Raw genomic sequence first — 23,304 nt, forward strand, 5'->3', positions numbered from 1 at the left:
CATTCATATAACCTCCCCACTTTAATATTAAACAAAAGTGACAAGCATGAATGTTTTCTCTTCTTTCTGACTTTTAAAATGAAGCTTCTAATTTTCTATCATTTAGAAAAGTATTTACATTGAGTTTTTAGTAACAATAACCTTCAATTTCATGTTTCCTTAGGTTAACATCCTGAAAAGATGTTGAATATTTTCAAGTGATTTTTCTGTACTTAGTGAGATAAATATATATTTTTTGAATCTTTTAATGTGGTGTATTACATTAATATACTCTCTAATGTAAATTCACTTTTGCATCCTTGGAAATAAATATAATTTAGCTTGTTAATAGTTTGTTTAGGATATTTGCATCTCCCTTTATGAGTGAATCTTTCCTTGATATCAATCAGGGGTCAGTGCAGGAAACAAACAAGTCTATGTTTTGTAAGTAGTCAGGGATTTTATATAGAAAATTAGGGACTTAACATAATCCTTGGCATATGAAAAGAGCAAGTTTTGTATGTTTTGGGATGACTCTACACAGAAAATAGAAGTGTCCCACTAAGAGAACTACCACATTGATACATCATTGCAGCTATGCCAATTAAGTCTGGAGCATCCATTCCATTTCTGAAGCCATCTGTAACTGTCCAGAAGCTGAAGGTTGTACATCCAAAGCTGCAGAAGTTATGGATCCTTGCATAACCAGCAGAAATAGTTAACAGCTACAAGAAAATCTCTTGCACCTTCTAAATTTCTCATGAGAGAATATCAATGAGGAACTTGACAGATGTTCAAAACACCACCACTAAGGGAGTCTGAGAAATGTAGTCTTTATTCTTCTAGCTCCTACAACATAGAAAGATATTTTTATTGAAGCAAAATGAATTTAGCAATATCCATTTATGATAGCTTGTATTTTTTATCACACTGTCCTTGTCAATAATTAATATCAAGGTTATGTTATTCAGAATAACAGACTTCTCTATTTATGTAATCTGGTATGGTTGTAAATATTTGAAATTCTTTCTATATTGACTCTGGTAGAACTCACATGTAAAATCATTTGGGCTAACTGCTTTCTTGTGGAAAGATTTTAACTACTTATTGAATTTTTTTGGTTGTTTTTAGGACTCTTTGGGGGTTTTATTTGTTTATGATTAACTTTTGTGAGCTGTATTTTGCTGGAATTTGAGCATTTCAGTTACAGCTTTCAAACTTATTTCATAAAATTTTTGAAGTATTTTCTTTAAGTATGCTCTAAGTTCCCTTTTTTGTTGTTAACATAGTTTATTTGTACTTTCTTTAATTCTTTCTTGATAAGCATTGTGAGGTTTGTATTGCTGTGACCAAAATACTCAACAAGAACAACTTAGAGGTGGGAAAATTTATGTTGACTCATGGTTCTGAGGTTTAATCCATGGTTGGCTGGACATTCTCTGAGCCCAAGGTGAGGCAGCACATCATGGCCGAAGGGCGTGGTAGAGGGAAGCAGCTGAGAACATTGCAGCCAGGAAGGAGGGGGCAGGTGGAAGGGGCAACAGGGAAGAACAACCCTTTGAGGGCACACTGCCAGCTATCCTCCTTCTTTAGTCACATCTACCTGCACATGGTTGATAGGGAATAGGCAGTGAGAACATGAGATTAAGAGAATAACTCTATAAATTGGGCCCCTTGTGCTGATCCCAAATGCTATCTTTTCTTTAAAAAAAAAAAAAAAAAAGCAATTTGCCTGCAGTCTTCTCCCTGTTCTCCCTGGCTTAACTCAACAGGATATGTTACATTGCTCAGCAAAAAAAAAAAAAAAAAAATCTCTCATCTGCAGGAGAAATGCAAGCCTGAAATGCAGATAAAAAGAACACAAATCACCCTGAAGTGGGGGCCTTTTGTGACCCTTGACCAGGTCCTAGAACTCAGGGACATAAGGATAATTCCCCCTAATGATAAAATCGGTAAGAATGGGTTCCAATTAAAACCAGTCAGGATGGGCCAAAGTGACCTGGAGTTGTCATGCACAGTGGAACAGTGGAGACTTGAAAGTCTGGGGCCTTCCTGTTGTCAGTCAAAAGTCAAGAGGAGAAACTCTCTGGAATCTACCCTAGGAACATCAATAAAACTGGAGGGCAGCAGGGGCACACATCCTTCGCCTCTCTGAACGGTGTTTCTGCCTCCCCTTTTTTCTTTTCCAATCCCTTCAATAAATGCATGCCTGCTACTCTGAATGACATGTCTGAAATCTTTCTGGCGTAATCACAAGAATTGGGGTGAGAAAGAACTGTAGTAGTTGCCTCAGTTTGGCAGCGTGGCTCATGTTCATTAACACAGTCAATCCATTCAAACTAGGATGGACTGATGAGGTCTCAACTCCCATAATCCAATCATTTTACCTCCAAATATTCCTGCATTAACACAGGTGTTTTGTAGGGGACACCTCATATCTAAACCATAACATTGCACCTCTGGGCCCTCAAAAGCCCATATTCATCTCACAATGAAAAATGCATTTAGTTAATCTCCAGGAGTCTCATAATCTTGTCAGTTCCAGCATTACCCCAAGTTCAAGCGCAAAGTCTCCTTCCACAGGGAAGATGTACTCTTCCAGGGCCCACCCCTAGAGGGCCACCTCCTCCAGCCACATCCTGTCTGCCTACAGTTGCCACCCAAACAATTCAAACTGCGATGACTGATTGGTCCCAGTTCTCACAATCCAAACATTTCAAATCTGAACATTCTTGTATTAACACAGGAGCTTTAGGGGTGCCTGCTTTCCAACTATAATACATTGCTAGATGTTTATGCATTTTATTAGCCTTTTTAAGGAATACATTTTTGTATTTATAGACTTTATTTTGCCTTTTTCTCTTTCATTATTCTTACTTTATTGTTATTAATGCCCTTCTTTATAATCTACGGACTATTATTTTTTTCTGAATTTTCACCTTGGAAGATAAGCTTTTTCATTTGCCTTTCTTTTTTCTAGTATATGCTTATAAAGTTTTATATATTCCTTCTGATACCAATAGCTCAAGTTTTGTCATGAAGAGTTTTTTTTTTATGATTCAACTGTAATTTATATTTTTAATTTTATTTCTTTTTTGACATGAAAAATTTTTAGTTATGTTTTTAATTTCTAAATATGTGAGGGCAGTATTTAGTTAACTTTTAATATTTTATTTCCAATTTAATTTTGTTGCATTTGGCAAATGTAGTCTTTATGACATAACTATTTAAAAATTTGTTGAGATATGCTCTAATATGTGGTCAACTTTTGTAAATCTTCCATTTATATTTAAAAGGAATATGTACATTCCCATTCTTACATATTTATGTGTCCTTGAGATAAAATTGATTCATTGTGTGAACATTTTCTATACCCTATTGATTTTTTTTTCTTGTACAATCAATTATTAATTGTTGCATGTTAAAGTATTTCATTATAATGGTATAGTTATTCATTCTTCTATTGAAAATTGTTACCAAAATTGTTATTCCTTTGAACAAATTTAATATTTTTTTCTATTTATATTTAAAGACTTTATTTTGCCTTAAAAATCTGTGTAAACAAAAGAGAATATATAGGTATGCTCCATGTCTTGGGGTTTGCATTTATTTAATTTAGCTTTTTCCAATGTTTAGTTTCAACATTTCTATGTTGTCTCTTCAGAAAAGCATGGTGCTGGATTTTTTCTTATTTTTCTCTCTCTACTATTTACTGCATATAGTCTATGACTTGCTTTTTTTGTTTAATTAGTGCATTTTAGCTATACAGAATATAATGGGTTTCATTGTGGCATATTTTTACATGCTAATAACATTCATTCCTTTAAAATCGTAATTATTCATATGTATTAACTTATTTCTATATTTTTACTGTGAGAATTTTCTTCCAATGTATCCTTTTTTTCTAAATCTTGCCTTTTTCTTGTTCCATTTATTTCCCTGTAATTGTCTGAAAATATACACACTAATTCTATTCGTTAGGGATGATATTTCATATATTAACCTTTATATTTAAGAAAATAAAGTTCAGTAATATTCTTATCCTCTTCCTGCAACATATGATAAGAATTTAAGAAAGCAGTAATGTCAGTCACCCTCTCTCCACCTTATATACAATTGTAGTTTGTTATATTAAAGTATCATATTTTTTATACTAATTTTATTTCATTTCTTTATAAATCTCTATTTTTATTTCAGCTGCTTTTAAGATTTGGTGGGCTTTTTTGGTGCTTTTATTCTGTATTTCTTCTGATATTTGTTTATGTTTGGATTTGTTATGCTACTCTTTCATCAAGTATTTTAACTTTTTAGGTTAAACATAATTATTGTTTTATATCATCTTTTTTTAAAATTTTGCTTTCTTATATCTCAGATCTTATTTCTGGGAACATGTTACTTTGTATAAATGTATGTCTTTTAGAAATTCCTTTCTTAATAGTTTCTGAAAGAAAGTTTGATATTCAAGTCAAAATTTGTTTCTTTCGGGATTTTAAAGTATTGCTGGGTGCAGTGGCATGCACCTGTAATCTCAGCTACTTGGGAGTCTGAAGCAGGGTGATGGAAAGTTTGAGGCCAGTATGGGTAACTTAGAGAGATCCTATCTCAAAATATAAGATATAAAGGGCTGGGGGTATAGTTCAGCAGTAGTCCCATTCTCCAGAGTTCAATCCCCAGTACTGGGGGAGGGGGAGAGAAAGAAAGAAGAGAGAGAGAGAGAGAGAGAGAGAGAGAGAGAGAGAGAGAGAGAGAGAGAGAGAGAGAGAGAGAGAGAATTCTTGTCTTTTAATCACTGAAATTGAAAAGTTATTATACTAATTTTATTTCATTTCTTTGTAAATCTTCTCTATTTTTTTTTCTGGCTGCTTTTAAGATTTGTTTTTGTTTTTGTTTTGTGTGTGTTTTTATTCTGTATTTCTTCCGATATTTGTTTATGTTTGGGTTTGTTATGCTACTCTTTCATCAAATCTGGAAAAAATTTCAGTCAATTATTTTTAATATTTTCCCCTATATCATTAATGTAATTCTGGTTTACATAATAGTAATATTTTTGTTTCAACTTCCATCTATTTTAAGCTTTCTTTGGCATATTTCATTTGTCTTATCTTCTTTTCATTGATAAAATTTATTCAGTTCTTTCAGTACCCAATTCTCTCTTTAGCTGTGCCTAATCTTCTTTATTCCTTGTAATTAATGCAAGTTATTTATATGAATTACATAATTTAAATTTGTTTTTATTTTTATAATTAAAATACCTATATGCAATATTAAATTTTATATTTTATTATTATTTATATTTTATATAAATATAAATTATATTAATTATTTATATTTATATTATTGTTATTTCTAAATATTCAATGTTGTCTTTTTTTCAAAACAGCTCTTATTTTTTGTTTCTTGCTCCTTAATTATGATTTTAGATTCTTATGGTTACAACAGCAATTTGCCACAAACATGGTCCTTTAAAATAATAGAAATTTATACTCTTATAGTTTAAGAGGTTAGAAGTTCCAAATCATTATCAATGAGTTAAAATCAAGCTATTGGCTGGGGCTGATCTGTCCCTCCAGTGATTCCAGGGAAAGATTAATTCCTGGCTTTTTCCAGTTTTTGGTGGCTGGAAAAAGCAAAAAAAAATTTTTTTTTTTTTTTTAAAAGATGATATAGGGGCTGGGGATGTGGCTCAAGCAGTAGCGCGCTCGCCTGGCATGCACGGGGACCCTGGGTTCAATCCTCAACACCACATAAAAATAAGAATAAAGATATAGTGTCCACCAAAATAAATCAATAAATATTTTAAAAAGATGATATAAAACAATAATTATGTTTAATCTAAAAGTTAAAAAACATGACACTTAAAAATAATAAGCTATAATTGTATATAAGGCGGAGAGTGAGTGATTGATGTTACAGCTTTCTTAAATTCTTCATATGATGCATCCACTTTCTTCATCTCTTGTCATATTGACTTCTTCCTTCTCCTTCCTGCATCAAATGTCCTTCTGGCTTTTTAAACAGATGTATAAGATTTTGGCATTTAGGGTCATCTCTATAATCCAAGATAATCTCATATCAAAATTGTTAATTAATCACGTTGGCAAAGTCTTCATTTTTCTTCTTGCTCTATAAAGTAACATTCATACCAGAGATTAAGATGTATGCATATCTTTTATGGGGTCATTATTCAGCCCACCACAATCACAGTGTGGTTCCCTGTTTCATTTCTTTAAATATACTCATGATACTTAACTTGTCTTCTGTCTGGTCTTACTAATAGAAGTGATTGATCCATTTGATTTTCACTGGTGCTGTTTCATTTTGGTTTACAATTTTCCATTTTAATTTCATGGTTTTTGAATTCCACCAGTCGAATATTTGTGCCTTAGGAAGAGTAGATGTTCATGGGGAAGAAATGGTGTTTGATTTTACCAGGTAACTGAAGATCCACTTTAAATGACAATTCCAGGCTTATTAATATTTAAAACCGTGCAAGCAATATTAATTCAGTCCCAAAACTCACATGGTGGCTATCCATTATGTAAATGTTTGGGAGTTTAAAAGTGTTTTAACCATTACTAAGAGGGTCATGTGCTTGTGTGGCTTAGAGTTTATTTAAATATTCCTTCTCTGGAATATTCTTCTGGTTTTGAGTCTTAACTTTACTAAGAATTCTCCAACTGGTTTCCTATCATTTGTGTTGCAAGATTTTTTTCTAATAAATGGAAGTAAGAATCTGCATATATCCCCAGATTTTCTAATCTCTCTCTCTGCTCATAATTCATTTCTATCCTTGCATTTCCCTTACTATCTTTAATGCCACCTTTTTATTTAAAAAAGTATCAGGCTTTTGAGTTTGTCTTGTTATCAGAGTTAGAGATTTAAAAGTTTTCATTTGCTACACTTGATCTTAGCCAAAAGGCCGAGAAGCGATGAAAAAGTTTTCATTTGCTAAAAATCAGATTTATCAATACAAAATCTTCTCATTCCTACTTTTTTCATTCTAATTTCCTATACTTTGGATCTCCTACTGATCTAGAATGAACTGATAGATGGACAGATAATCAACCATCCATGTAGAATGCTTTAGGAGGTGTCAGAATGTTACCAGAATAACTCCTGACTCTTGAGAACATGCTTAAAATTCTCCCATGAAGTACAGATCTGGATAACTTGAAGGCAGTGTTAAAAAACAAACAAGTTCTTTCAATGTATAAATGTATAAAATACCAACTCAGATGCTACGGTCTTTCATCACTCATGATATAGTGTTATGTGGGAGACCAACCTCACAAGTGACTGAGTTAACTCTCCTGCTGGGCGATGTGGTGTCAGGCACTCATGCTGCTAGACTGCCCCACTCTTCCAGGGTTCCAGTGACTGTGTCTTCGTGCTGGGCCATATTTTCCTACAGCCCCATGGGTGGAGCTATGCTCACCTGTTCCTTTGTAATATTACCCCTTGCCCTGTTTAGGATAGAATGTTCCATGGAAGTGCCTTGTGTGTGTCCTCTTCTCTTACTGTGCCCTTGTGTGTGGCCAACCTAGATGTCAGTCAACCTGCTGACAGCAGACATCATGAAGCTGGACTCAGCCCCCTGAAATCTGACCCCTTGCTTCATTTGAATAGCTTCTCCTCAATAAAAGGGGTCAGCACATGCGCTCTCTCTCTCTCTCTCTCTCTCTCTCTCTTTCTGTGGACCCTTAAGATCAGAGGAGCTGTCACATCGACCCCAAAGAAAAAGGTATTTCTGCCTCTTGTGTGGTTATTTTGCGTAGCCCAGTTAGCCCTGTTTACCTGGAGTGACCTCTGAGCCTTTTAGTCGCGAACAGAAACCCGGCAGTGTTATACTTGCAAAAAATCAGAAACGTTTGTTGATCTGATTGGGATTCATAATTCTGCTGTTAACCATCATGCCAGATTGCCTCTGATCGCTAATTTTGTTTTTCTCTATTCCTAGGAACAATTTATAAATCACTGTTGCTATTCATTCTATAAAAACAATAGCAGGGCTGGAGATATGGCTCAAGCGGTAGAGCGTTCACCTGGCATGCGCGCCTGGCATGCGCGGGGCGCTAGGTTCGATCCTCAGCACCACATAAAAAAAAATAAAATAAAGATGTTGTGTCCACCGAAAACTAAAAAATAAATATTAAAAAAACTGGGCTGGGGATGTGGCTCAAGCGGTTGACTGACATCTAGGTTGGCCACACACAAGGGCACAGTAAGAGAAGGGGACACACACAAGGCACTTCCATGGAACATTCTATCCTAAACAGGGCAAGGGGTAATATTACAAAGGAACAGATGCACATAGCTCCACCCATGAGGCTGTACTACTATTGTGCGGGGAGGAAGAGGGGAAGGAGGGGCCGATGGGTTCGATCCTTGGCATCACATAAAATAAAGATGTTGTGTCCACCGAAAACTGAAAAATAAATATTAAAAAATTCTCTCTCTCTCTTTAAAAATATTTTAAAAATTCTCTCTCTTAAAAAAAAACAATAGCAAATATTCAGTGAAATTATAGATTATCAATCTGCAGATTAAATTTATGTGCTAGGAATGTTGCGTGATATCAGTAGAAGAATGTGAAAATAAAAGAAAAAATACATTGACTTTCTTTGAAATGTATTGCCTTAAATTTATGCTGGGAAGCATATCTAATGATATCTGTTAACCAACCTCCTGGTTTTTTTGTTGTTTTTTTGTTTTTGTTTTTGTTTTTTATTGGAGGAAGAAAAGGGCTTGTCCATCATGAGCTAGGTCAACAGTTTAAAGCATTCACTGAAAAAAAAAAAAGGAGAAAATTAACACAATTCAAAAAGCTGCAAGAACTCTAAAGCAACGTGACAGTTTAAAGCAGTTCAGTAAAGAAAATGCACAATTATTTCTTATAACTGTCAAATGACCATAACAACCAGTCTATAATATGGCGAATAGAATCAATCTGAATGCAAATAAGATCTGTCCAACTGCATAATTCAATTTCCCGCAGGAAAAAAAAATCTTTCTTTTTTATTCCTCTCACATATTCAAAGAGTTTTGTTTTCTACCTTATTATCTTTCATTCATTCCATCTCTTCCTAGTTCCAACCCACGTTTCCCAAATCACTTGGCAATAATACACACACACACACACACACACACACACACCATAAATACACACACTTGGGAACTTATTAAAATGTCACAGACCTCAATTTCTAGGAAAATGACCACTTCACATGACACAAATCTTCAGTCTTCTGAGTGACCCAGGTGCCTTCCTCAGTGGCCTACTGCCCACCTCCAGGCACTTACTCACAGGCACTCTGGGGTCCAGCCATTTATAACAATTTGAATCTCCCAATGAACCCATGCTTCCATAACTTTCTGTAACTATACCTGGCTTAGTCTGTATTAGGAAGATTTTTTGTCCCCTTATTCAAAAACCCAACTTCTCGTAATTCTTTTTTTTTTTTTTTTTGGTACCAGTCATTGAACTCATGGGCCCTCAACCACTGAGCCACATCCCCAGCCCTATTTTGTATTTTATTTATAGACAGGGTCTCACTGAATTGCTTAGCACCTTGCTTTTGCTGAGGCTGGCTTTGAACTTGCAGTTCCCTTATCTCAGCTTCCTGAGCTGCTGGGATTACAGGCATGTGTGACCACACCTGGTTCATAATTCTTAAAGATTCAATTTTAAAAAATTGTTTTCTTTGTGAAGGCTTTCCTGAGTTTTTATATCATGAAATATGTTAATATAAAATTAGGTTCTTCAGATATGGGAGTGTAGCTAAGGGACAGAGTGCTTGCCACCTGGAAGGTCCTGGGATTGATCCCCAAGTACTGCAGAAAAGAAATTAGGTTTTCAAATTGTTGTATAAAGTATTATTCTGTTAAGCACTCAAATAAATATTTTTTAGTGTTAATTGTTATGCTTTTATTATAATGCATATTAAAACTATTCTGTTTTTTTTTTTTTTTCATTTTGACATAACAGTATAATATTGGTTTGGGAATAAATTGATTTTATCTTAAAAATAAAGCAATTTAAATAGAAATATTAAATAAGTAGCAACTCATTTGGATGTCTCAAAATGGCATATAAATGATCATACTTTGAGAAAGTTCTGATCTATAACTAGTTTAACACCTGACAACTGAGTAAAAATTGTTATGCTCAACATGAACACCAGACGGCGCCAAATCACAAGCACTTTCAAACTAGCATGTAAATGATGACTTTATTTCAATGGTAAATCCGATGATAACAGCTATAATTTCTTGATTATCTATATTGTTCTAAGCATTTTCTCAGCAATTTACATAAATAAACTTGTCTCTCACAATATGCCTTAGAATTACCTATTATTATCTTTGTTTTATAGATGAGATTATTTCAGATAATAACAATGTTTTACTGTTTTGTTTCAATTTGCATTTAACATGCATTTAATATTGTTCCATGCACTATGCTGGGTTTGGTATAGATTATCTCAGTTATAATTTGCAGTATCCCTGTCAATTATTTTGTATTATATTCCTTGTTTGTAGATGAAGAAGTTGAAATTTAGAGAGATCATTTAATTTACTTGAGAGCAAATAGTAATGTAGTTATTGGTGGAGATGAGCCTATTTGGTGCTATAGCCGCCCATTTCACTGTCAAATAACCTCTGCAAGATGTCAGAATAATTTTTTTCTCTTTATCTCTTCCTGCTCTTTTTCTTACGCATTAAATTTACAACATCTAATATAGTAACTTTATATGTCATATAGCTGTTATGATAGGTTAATGTTTTAAAGGCAATCCACATATAAACAACAATAATGTTCACACAAGCAATGGGAATTTATTACAATGTCTTTCTTTTAAGTTTATATGCCTATATCTGGTAAGAAAAATGTCCTTACTTATGTATATTTATCAAAAAATAAGGATGAGAAGGAGCCACTAGACTTCAATAAATTCACCACTGTGAATTTTACCATACTATATGTTCATTTCATGAGATAATAAAGTGACTTATAATAAAGTAAATACAAGTTAAAAATAAATAAGGATTTGTTGACTGCAGGCTCTGGGTCATTTCAGAAATGCAAGAGTCAAAACTCCATTGTATCAGGACCCAGAGGGTCCTGGGAACAAGAGAGCCTCTTTAATAGAAAGAGAGATTCTAGGACAATGATTATAATTATGTCTTTAAAACTATTTCTGATTCCTCTATCAGTGCATATCATTAGAACATAGAGTGTTCACCACAAGAATCCTGCATTTTGGCATTTCCATTAGCAATACCAGAAAAGAAATTCAAATTGTGAAATTGAAAATGTGACCACAGTCCTTCATTAGAATATTTATTTTACTAATAAACTAACTGGGAAAAAAAAAACCAACAAGCAGAATATCCCGGGTTCCTGACTGCAAAGATAACTAAAGAATTGAAGCATTTTCCTTTGTAAGGTTTTCTCCCTATAATTTGTTCTGGGACTTTAGAACAGGCTATTAATTCTGACAAAACTTTCTATCCTTGGCCACCAGAGTGTCCTCTACATTGAGGGAAGCTTTTTGGTCTTCAGTAATAAAAAATAAGATATTACTAATTGCTTTCTGGTCTTTAGTAATAATAAATAAGATCTTACTAATTGCAAGAAGTTATAAATAATATGAGGAGCTCGATATTTAGAATTTAGGCCATAAAAGTTTGCTGTCTGATTTATAAAAAACACACTTGTTTTAATGAGGAACTTTGAAGTGACTGGAGGGTGATTTGCACCATGTGGCCTCCTCCTAAAGGTCTGGCAAGATTTGTGGGTATAGTGCACCCACTGAGCCTATAACAGGCTGACTTTGGCCTTCCCTCTGAGACTGCCTGGTGCTGTCCGTCTCCTGGCTGTCCAGGTAGACTTGGAACTCTTCAAGAGCCCTTCCAGCCTCACCATCTCTTTCTACCTTTGTTCATGCCCAGAGTGGTTATTGGTTCCCTAGGAGTGCTGTAACAATGTACCATAGATGATGTGGCTTAAACAAACAAACCAAAAAAATTATTTTCTCACAGTTCTGTAGTATAGAAGTACAAGATCAAGGTGCCAGCAAGGCTGGTTTCTGCCCAGGCTCTCTCCGTGGCCTTCTTTCCCCTATATCTTCACATGCTCTTCCTCTCTGTGTGTTTGTGTCCTAACATTTTATTATGAGAACAATAGTCATATAGAATTAGGGCCCACATCTAAAGACCTCATTTTAACTTAATTACCTTTTTCAAGACTCAATGGTCACATTGAGATTACCAGGGGTTAGGACTTCAGCATATGAATTTTTGGGGAAATACAATCCATCTCATAATAAGGGTTGAGAATTGTAGTAGGACCGTTGCCTGAACTAATGTCTCCTTTTTCTCCCTATTTAATGCAAGGTTGAAAGGTGGTAGCAGTAACATTCTACACATATTTTAATCTCTCTTTTTTCACAGTAGGGCTTCTATGGACCCTGTTATTTTGGAACCAGAAAATTATTATTTTTAAATTTTATTTTACATTATTTTTTTATTTTGCCAAAATATAATTTACAAACAAATTATAGCCTTATCTGTATGTTATGTATCTACACCTACATGTACACATATGTGTATATATATATGTACACACACACACACACACACACTCATGGGAATGGTGTGGTAAGCCAGTTCTCTGCTGCACTCCCCTAACCTCAAAATCCTCTGTTTTTGTAGAGTTTGCCCATTTCTGTAGTGTAAATGCCATCATTTTTGCAGATTTCAAACTGCTGACTTGATGTTACTGAACATTGTCTGTAAGAGATGAACCTAGTGGACTTTTGCAAACCGATAGAAGCCCTCTCTAAGACATGCACATGCACAACTTTCCTTGCCAAAAATGTCTGTGGTATTGTCTTATTCTTTCCTTCGTTATCCTTATCCCTACAAATTCAGTATTGATCCTGCTCATACTGCCTCTCATTTCCTTGGCTCATCTTTCCACTCCAGTTACACAGAAGCAGTCTCTTGCTAGCAAGTATACTGAGGCAGCAGCTTAGCTCTGATTTCCTCTTAGGATTCTCTGCCTCTACTTCACATGACATCCCGAGGAGACTATTAAACCCTGGAGATTCATGTGGAAATGCAGGCATATGAGGGAGTCATTGCTCCATCCACCCCTTGCCAAATGGGGACCAGAGTTGGTGATAATTATCTCCAGTCTGCAAGGAGGGCGATTCTGAGGCAAACTGTGTGGTGCTTCAGAGGTCCTGTGGGACTGAGGCACAGTTGCACAAAGGGACCGTTGATAATGTATCCTTCCTCAGCACTTCCCCCATTCCCCACCCCTCATTTCTGTTGTTTGGATTCACATCCTCTCTGCCCCAAAATTATTACCTCCAAATAAGATCTAATCTTGGGCTCTGCCTTTCTGGAGGGGGCACAGCCTGATAGGCTGTTCCTGATGCTGCAATGTTTTGATGAGACATAATTGCCATCAACATCACTGAGCAGGTTGTTAATTAAATTTTGTCTACAAATACTTAAATTGCTTCCTCTTTAGTTGAAATCCAAATGAAGAGTAATTGGCTTTTATTGTAACTTTTAGAAAAGAAAAAGCTATATGACAATATCCAAATGTGCATTAAAAAAAGAAAATTCTTTAGAGACAGTGGTATATAAAATCAATTGTCTCAGCCATATTCTATTTAAAAGGTTTATATACCAGCAAATTATCATAGAGAAGTGCAAATAGATTTACTCAGTAATCTATGGATTTCTTCTGATCACATCCACAAAATATGAGTTCATAGTGAAAGTAAAAGGTTTAAGAACACACAAAATTCTTATGTAGTGTTTGAAATAGCTATGGAAACAATGGTCATTATATTATAATAGCAAAATATTGTGATAAAGCACATTCAGAAGTAAAAGGAAAAAATAATGAACTCAGAGGGTGGTAATAACCCACATTCCTTCTGAGTTACAGACTGGGTTATATTATTTTCAGCTCAAGTTTGAATTATTTAAGTATAATAAGACAGCTAATTCTGGTGAATGTAATTCTTGTGTTTTATTTTTCTTTTATATAATCAGGAATTAAAATCTAATATAGATCCATATTTAAATTACAAGCTCAAATGAAATAAAACCATAAAGACTTTAAGTGCATACAATAAAGTTCAATTAATAAGACAAATATAAATTTAAAATCTTCTGTAAAACTGTAATGGGAAAGACCCAAGTATATAACCAGATGAGTATATTTAATTTAGGTTTATAAAAACAATAATTTCATTTTTTCCAACTTTCAAAAAGAATCTGAACACAAATGAAAGCTATGTAAATAATAAGAATTTAGAAAATGCCAAAAGAATAAAAAAGAAAATAAACATTGTATCTTATTTGGGTGTAGAAGGATCTATTTTTCTTCTTTTGTGTGTATGCATAATTAAAAAAAAATTCTAAACAATTTCATTATCCAATTGGCATTACATTTATATTTAAAGTATTCTAGGATGAGTTTTCATTCATGTATAAATCATTATTATAATCAGGTTAAGGAACATTTTCCAGAAAGTTTTTATCTTTGCTGTTTTCTGTTCCTAATAACTCTGTGCCTCAGACTAAGACAGCTATAAAGAAAAGATCTAGCTGAATGTGATGGCACACAACTGTAATCCCAGTAACTTGGGAGGCTGAAACAGGAGGATGGCAAGTTCAAAGCCAGCATCTTAGTGAGGCCCTCAGCAACTTAGTGAGAGACTTTGTCTCAAAAAAAAAAAAAATCAATAAGTAAAATGGTCTGAGGATGTGGTAAAGTGCCCCTGGATCCAATCTCCAGCATCCCTTTCCTCCCCAAAAAATGAAAAAAGAAAAGGTGTATTTTGGCTCAAAATTTTGTACATCTCCAAGGGACTGCATATGTTGATGGTTTTCTTATTGAAAACCAGAGCATCAAATGGCAAGAGACACGTGTGTGTGTGTGTGTGTGTTCCTCTTCTTTTAAAGTCATTGATATTCAATTAAATTGGGGGTGTCCACAATGATAAATTTACCTAATTCTAATCAATTCCCTCCCTCTAAACATCATAGTTGGAATAAAGTTCCACCCTCTTAATATCACGCAATAGGAATTAAATTTTGACATGTCTTCAAAGGGGACAACCCTTTTATAGGAATTTGTGAATTCCTATAAAAATCAAAAGCAAGTTACATGCATCTAATACATAATGGCACAGAGTAAACATCTCCATTTCACAAGGGATAAAAAGACATAGAAAGAAGGGATGGGACCAAAGAAAGACGAAAATTCAGCTGGGCAAACAAGTCCTATAGCTGTACATTGGGCACCTTAGGCACATGGCATCATGATGTTCTCTCCAAAGCCTCGTGTAACTCTGCCCCTACTGACTTGTTGGTTGCAGTGTACATGGCCTTTCTTTTGGCTTATTCTGCTTTATGCCTGCAACTTTCTTTGGCACACATTCCACAGTACTGTCATCTCTTAATTTTGAGGGATCTCTACTATAGCTTTGACTTCCTTCTCACTTCTTCATGCATCACCCTCTCAGGGCAGCCTGCAGAGACACCAATCCTGCTCTACCTTTCCTGGCCTCATAGGCCTTCGTTTGAAAGATCAGTGGAAAACCTTCATGACCTCCTAACTCCAGCATCCTCCTGCATTTCTGCAGAGTGAGCACCACATAGTATATGCTAAGGTCTGCACCTTCTTGAGCAATAGCCAAATCTCCTGGGACCATGACTGCAGCAGCCCCTGAATGCCTGTGTGGCTGAGCATAATGAAACAAATTCCTATGACCCCTTTTGAAAACATGGTGCCCCTGTGGTCTCTTGCCAAATGATGATTTACCTTTACAACCTTGAGCCTAAGATGGGTATGGTCTTGCCAATTCCTGAGTTATCCTCAAGCCATCTCTCCTATTGTTTCTGGTAAAGAACTTAGCATCCCTTTAGTGGCTGTAATCTCTTAACAACCATATCCCCTGCTTTATACACACTTTTCTGGCCAAACTGCAAGTTTTTAAAATTCTTCAGCTCTGCTTTATGCTCCTGATTATCAGAGTAAACATAGCTAAAAGCTGCCAGCAATAACCATGACACTCCTGAATGCTGTACTGCTTGGAACGTTCCTCCATCAGATTAATTAGTCCATCATCTTTAAATTTAGTCTTATAGAAATTCTCAGAACCTGAACAAAATATAGACAACTTCTTTGCCAGAATATAACAGGAATGGCCTGTAGTCCAGTTTCCAATAGAGTCCTCCTTCTCCCCTGAAACTTCATGAGCCCAGATTTTACTATCCACAGTCTGATTGGCATTGTGGTCTTCTGAGCTCCCACCAGAACTGCGCATTAAGCCTTGCTTACAAAATTCTAAAGCTTTTCCAGCTTGCATCTCTCATCTTTTAAAAATTCTTCCCACAAACTCCAAAAAGCTCCAAGGGCTTCTGAACCACATGGTAGGTTAGTCACAGCAACAACAACACTTCTCAGTACCAATTTGTGTTTTTGTCCAATTTTTCATTGCTGTGACATAAAGATCTGACATGAACAATTTTAGAGGAAGAAATGTTTATTTGGCACTCATGGTTTCAGAGGTCTCAGTCTCTTAAGCTGACTCCATTGCTGTGGGACAAAGAGTGAGGCAGAACATCATGGAAGAAGCGTGTGGAGAAGGAAAGCAACTCAAGACATAGCCACCAGGAAGCAGAGAGTTCTGCTCACCAGGAACAAAATATCTCAAACTTTTGATGTGGTCCCATAGATCCTTTAAATTTTGTTCATTTTCTGTCAATCTTTTTTTTTTCTTTCTTGTCTTCAGACTGAATGATTTTTAATTGATTGATCTTCAAGTTTACTCTTTACACTTCTGTCTCCATTGAACCTGTTTATTGAATTGTTTATTTCAAAGATCAAATTTTTCAGTTTTAAAAAATTCTCATTTGGTTCTTTTAAAAGTAATTTCTAGTTCTCTGCTGAGGTTTCCTTTTTTTAATCCATCTCCCTTTTGCCAAGTCTCTCCTCTCAGGTCCCTGACCTCACACTCCAGGGCTGATCTGCCTACATTCTGTGGTTTTTGAAGGCAGGAACCAGGACCAGGCTTCTGTTAGCATTTTAGCAGCTGTGCCCTCTGTAACTGTGCCTGGGGTCAAACCACTGGAGAATAAAAACCAAGCACCTTCCCACTATGGGGGTTTGTTCTGCACATTTTGATTCTTCCACAATTTGCCTGGTTTTGCTTACTTTTTTAGCATTTTCAGGTGTTTTGTCTTTTATTTTGTGGGGGAAAGGGGTCTGCTGTCAGGGTGTCACATCTCCTTGCAGAACCAGAACTCCTTGGGAACTTTCATTTTTGCTTCAAAAAACAAATTTTATATAGAGGAATAAAAATCAGATGCAAAGCATTGGCATTTCATCATAAAAAGGATGACTTCTTGCATGAAGTACATTTGTTCAACCTTAAAAAAGTTTTGGGGTTGAAGATCTGGAAACTGTTCTTGGTTATTTGAGTGACAGCACCAAGTGAAGTTGAAATGGTCATCTCAGAATAGTCTTCAGAAGCCATCTCAATGCCACGGTATTTTCCCATTTCTATTCCTGGTGGCGTATCCAATGAATTCATCATTGCAGTTCCCAGGTCTTTATTAAAATTTCCCTTGTGCAGAAGATAAGTAGTAGGGATGATGATGATGATGATGATGATGATGATGATCTGAAGGACTCTTAACAAAGATATGAGAGATGTTTGATGTTGTTCCCTAGTGACATGGTTAACTGTTCAAAATGATATGTGAAGTATTCCAGTGGAAACCTCAAATTGCCTCCAGTGACCTTAAAAACCAATTGCATTTTCTTCTTTTTATTTTCACAGTCTAACACTGAGCAAAGTTTGAGTTCAAAGTAATGGAAGATGAGAACATTTGTATCAATCATTTTAAAAATGCAGTTCATTTAACAAAACACCACCAGTAGCTAGTCACATAGTAGATCTTTAATAAATAATCATGAGGAAGCAACTCTGAGAAGAATGCGATGATTCTGAGTGCTTGTTGGTGGCTCCAGGAAATTTTGCAGTGGTGTGTGGCATGTTTAGTTCAGATTTCTTCCTTGGAAGACTGAATGGTTCTAGCAGTGAGCTAGCAACATGACCCCATGAGTTCTTTGAGCAGCCTTTATTCCCCTTGCTCTGGACTCCAGCTTCTGGCCGCCTGGAGTTAATTGCAGCTGCCAGCTTTTACTGCAGAGCCTGCTGCTTTTTATGGTCAGAGGAGATAAACAGAGGCGCAATAGGAGATCTATTTCTGGGTGTTGAAAGAGCCTCTGTGCCCACTGGTTGAGGGGGAAATCATCCAACCTCCCCCATGGCATGCCTGTACTATTTCCTAGGGCTCTCCTCTTCAGACTGGCACTTCCTGTCCCTAATTTAAATAGTAGATAGGCTAAGAGAAATAAAATAAGTCTTAAAATGTCTGAAAGTATGAACTCATGTCTAACTTGGCAAACGGAAATTCCGATTTGGCAAGCCAATACGTGTTCATTCAATGTTGAATTCATGGTCAATATAGAAAATATATTCATTTGTGTGTGTGTGGGGGTCACAATTATTACCCAGCTGTGGTCAATAACATTCTCTGGGTCAAGAGTGACTTGCTTGAGGGAAGGAAGGAGGGAGTTTCCATTCACTGAATACTACTTTGGGCCTCCTGGGTGATTACAGTATCCGCAGTATATTTATTCCCTTTATGTAGTTGTTAAAGCCAAATTGAATGTCATAAAATTGTGAAAGAGGCTTATACTTGCTCTAGTTTGATTTTATTATACATTATTAGTCACACATTGCGGTATAGCACTCTAGAGAGCTGGTTGTCCCCTCCCCAACACTGAACATGGTTTGAGCAGCTGGACCAACGCAATAGCCTAGGAGCCGGCAGTAGGATCCAGGCTTCAGACACCTGAGCCCTGCTCATTTCACTACCCCAAACCATCTTGTTTATGTGATGTAAGTTTCTTGATTGGGGACACAAGCCAAGAACAAAATCCTAATTAAAATAGTAGCATCAAGAAAAAATATCTTTGTTAACAATGATATTGGTGTCTGGAAAGAAACAGTCATATGCTAATAAATAATAGACTTTTAAGAGCCTTTTCCTTATTATCAACTGAGTACAGAGAAATGCATAGTATAGGAGATAGACATATTTGATTCCAGCTCTAAAAAAATAAATGTGCTGCTCAAATGATTTTCTAACGAAACAGAATCTGCTTACATTGTGATTTAACAACTATTTAGACTCATTTTAATTAGTTATGATCACTTTCACAAATAGAATGGTGTGTTTAAATTCAATACATGTAGAAACAGGCTATGGAAGACTAGGTGACTTTCAAATTCTAATATAAGATATTGCTGTCTTTGGACTGAAACAAGCAATGATGCACTTTCTGGAAAGGAAACAGCACCTATATCTAATTGACTGCATGTCCCAGCACCCCTCAGTAACAGAGAATATGTGGTGGGTTTTGCAACACGGGAGCCTAGAGTGCTTCCTCGATTGTTTTGTGGCTTGTCTTAGGGCCCTTGTAGGGATGGCTACAAACTATCCCAGTCTTCCAGAGAATTCCATAGAGGAAAGAAGGGAAAGTATTCCTTAATTCTGTAAATAATATTTGTTAAGCTATTGATGACTGTGTATCACTGCTGTGGTTATCAAAGCAGTACATACAAGGCATTTAAAACTCACAACAATCTTTCACTAAAAATCTATTCAAATTTTATATATTCTGAGAGGTACAGGGAGGTTAATTACCTTGTCCTAGGTCCCTGAGCTAGAAAGTGAAACCAACATTTGTGGGACCAATGTCTATGATCTTTGTTTCATGCCTGGGTCTTTTAACTGTAATCCCTAAACTATAATCTCCTTAAATCTCTTATTTCCAAATACAGTCACAATCTGAGATTCCATTGGCTAGAACTTCAACGTATGAATTAGGAAAGAACCCAATTCAGCACTTAACACCACCATGGGGAAAGTGGAGGCACTACAGGTAAAGGAAGGCCCAGGAATGGAGGCAACTTGCAGAAGTTAGGAGGGGGAACAAAACAGAGCCACCTTCAGAGCTGCCAGAAGAAGCCAGAAAGTGCCTAATTGCTTGTTTCAGTCCAAAGGGGACAGATTTGCTGATGCTGATTTCAGACCTCAGGCCTTCAGATCTGTGAGAAGACTTTAAGCCACTGAGTGTGTGGTACTTAGGAAACCTATAATGTCAATATGATTGCCTTGTCCAGTGGTGACTTGTAGAGTGCTCAACAGATGAGCCCATGGTGATGGGCCTGGCTGGGTACAGACAGGAAGGCATCCTGCAGGAGAAGATGCTGGGTCAGAGGACTATGGAGACTTGGAGTTAGGAGGAAGTGGAGGTAGAGAAGTATCTTACGCAAAGGTGAAGTGGTTTGACATACCCAGTCTGGGTCTGAGAAATACTAAAACTGAGTAGTTTGAACTATTTTTAAAAGTAGATTGCATAATTTCACAGGAAAAGAAATACAAATGTCAACAAAAATATGAAAAAATGTTCATCATCTCTAGCAATTAAAGAAATACAAATTAAAACTACACTGAGATTCCATTTCACTCTCATCAGAATGGCAATTATCAAGAAAACAAGTCAAAATAAATGTTGGAGAAGATGTGTGGGGAAAGGTCCACTCAAACATTGCTGGTGAGACTGCAAATTGGTCCAACTACGCTGGAAAGCAGTGTGGAGATTTCTCAGAACACTTGGAATGGAACCACCAGTGGACCCAGCTATCCCATTCCTTGGTAGAAACAGGACTCAAATGGTAGAAACCCAGAGGACTCAAAATCAGCATACTACAGTGATGCAGCCATCTCAATGTTTACAGCAGCTAAATTCACAATAGCCAAGTGATGGAACCAACTTAGGTGCCCTTCAACAGATGACTGAATAAAGATAATGTGGTATATATTTATATAGTAATGGAAAATTACTCAGCCATAAAGAAGAATGAAATTATGGCATTTACCAGGAAATGGATGGAACTGGAGACTGTCATTCTAAGAATAAGCCAATTCCAAAACACCAAAGGCCAATGTTCTCTCTGATATGTGGATGCTAAACACAATACAGGAGGCAGAAGGGAAGAATAGATGTCCATTGAATAAGACAAAGGAGAATGAAGGGAAGGGAGAAGGGATGAGAATAAGAAAAACAGCAGAACTAATTGGATGTAACTTTCCTATGTTCACATATGAATGAATACACAACCAGGGTAATTCCACATCATGTTCAACCACAAGAATGGAATCCTAATTAGAATAAGTTATGCTCCATGGATGTGTAATATGCCAAAATACATTATACTGTCATGTATGTCTAAAGAGAACAAATAAAAAAATTTTAAAAGTAGGTTGCATAGGTCCAAATTTAAAAGCTGAAAGAGGCCTTCGAGATTGCTCTTGCACTCTTTCATTTTTATATCAACATCTGGGCAGGTATCAGAGAACAAATTAGTGAAAACATTCAAGACAGAAATCTATCTCCCAAGCATTATCTAATATTCTTTCCACTAGACCAGGGTTGCAGCCTGGACTTTTCTTGAATGCATATACAGCATATTTCTTAAAACAGAGCAAGGGGCACAAAACATATTTACTTAAAGAGTAATAAATAATATTTAATATTTAATGAATAAATAATATTTAATAAAAATTGAAAGAATGAATGTCAGAGAGAAAATAACCATTGGTTGTAGGTGTGCTTTCAGATACACTGTTTCACTTGATGGGGACAATTCTATGTTATTATTCCCTAATTCCCAAGGTCTTTTTCAAAACTGCAAGTGTTAAGAAGTTTGGGTAACTCGCCTCAAATTTCCTGGTTAATCAGAGAAGGACTCTGAAAAGCAATCTAGTGCTGTGGCTTCAGACTTCTGAACTCTGGGTTCAGATCTCAGTTCAGTACCCTTCCAGACTGTGACAGGGGGCAAGCTATTCAGTTTTGGTCAAATGTTAATGAATAATGCAGCAACTGTAATTTCCAGGACACCCTGATGTAGTGCAAAGGAATTTGCTTTGGAATTTGAATCAGGCTGGCATTATGACTCCATCCTGTTTCACTTTCTTCATCTTTGAAATGGGAATGGTATTTAACTAATAAGGTTATGAAGATTCAAAAAGAAAATTATATGCAACCCTGAAGATTTCTGCTCATTATATCCACTTGGCAAATGAAAATTCTTTCCACCTTTCATCCCTACCCTCCTACAGGGGTCTTGCTGGTTACTGCAAGGTTAGTGACCCCTTTTTGCTAACCTATCTTCTTTTTTTTTTTTGTAGAGAAAGTCACAGCATTTTATTTGAGTTAGTCTATTTCATTCAATCATCTGCCACATTGTTCTGGGCACCATTAGTATTATTGTCATTATTAGTGTCAATTTGGAGACAGCTATGCTTTAAAAAAAATCTGGATTGGATCTCCATAATGCTTAACTCCTGGCCAATTTTTTCCTTACTTTTTATTATTTTTTCTTTTTCTCCAAGAGAAAAAAAGACTGAGATATATTTGCAAAAAATTTATCTCCACTAAAAACAATTCATAGCTCATGATCTCTCATGGGGGCTTTCTTTTTGGGGAGAGTTGTTTCTTATAAATGTTTGCTAATACAACAACCTGCCCAAGGAATCATAAAGGGAAATGAGAAATAGCTTCCAGAGAAAAGCAGATGCTTTTCACAGAAGGAGCCCTAATGTCTCCTAAGTGTGATGGCGCCATTCTGCCAAGGTAAAGGGACAGAGATAGGGGACATCTCTCCCCAAAGGCCGGTAGTAATAAAGTACATTCAGGTTAATCAGGGAGGTAGTAACTAGCTGGAAAACCCAGAGGTTAGCATCTCTAGAGAGGAATGTGGGTGTGACTGAGTAAGCTAGGGCTGGATGAAGAAAGTGACAGATAGTGGGAGAGTGGGGAACAATCCACGTTTCCCCAGAGGACCCACAGAAAGATGCCACCACTACTGAAGGCATCTTGTGCTGTTCTAGGAGATGAGGGTACACGGAATGAATGATACAGAACAAGTAGAAAGCTAAGTGCTTCCCTCCTTTGTCAATAACACTGGAGGAGAACCACCTGATGCACAGGTGGGAACAGGTGCCCCGGGGAAAAGGATAGCTGCCTGAGTTGTGGCCCTGAATTGAAGGTGCAATCCAGCAGTGGCTATCACACTCTGTCTACCACAGAGTACTGTGTCCCTGGGGCCGTGTGTAGGGAAGGATCATTGCTGGCTGGCAGCATCAGGGAGACCC

Source organism: Marmota flaviventris, chromosome 6 (genome assembly GCF_047511675.1).
Source record: "Marmota flaviventris isolate mMarFla1 chromosome 6, mMarFla1.hap1, whole genome shotgun sequence".
Lineage (NCBI taxonomy): Eukaryota > Metazoa > Chordata > Mammalia > Rodentia > Sciuridae > Marmota > Marmota flaviventris.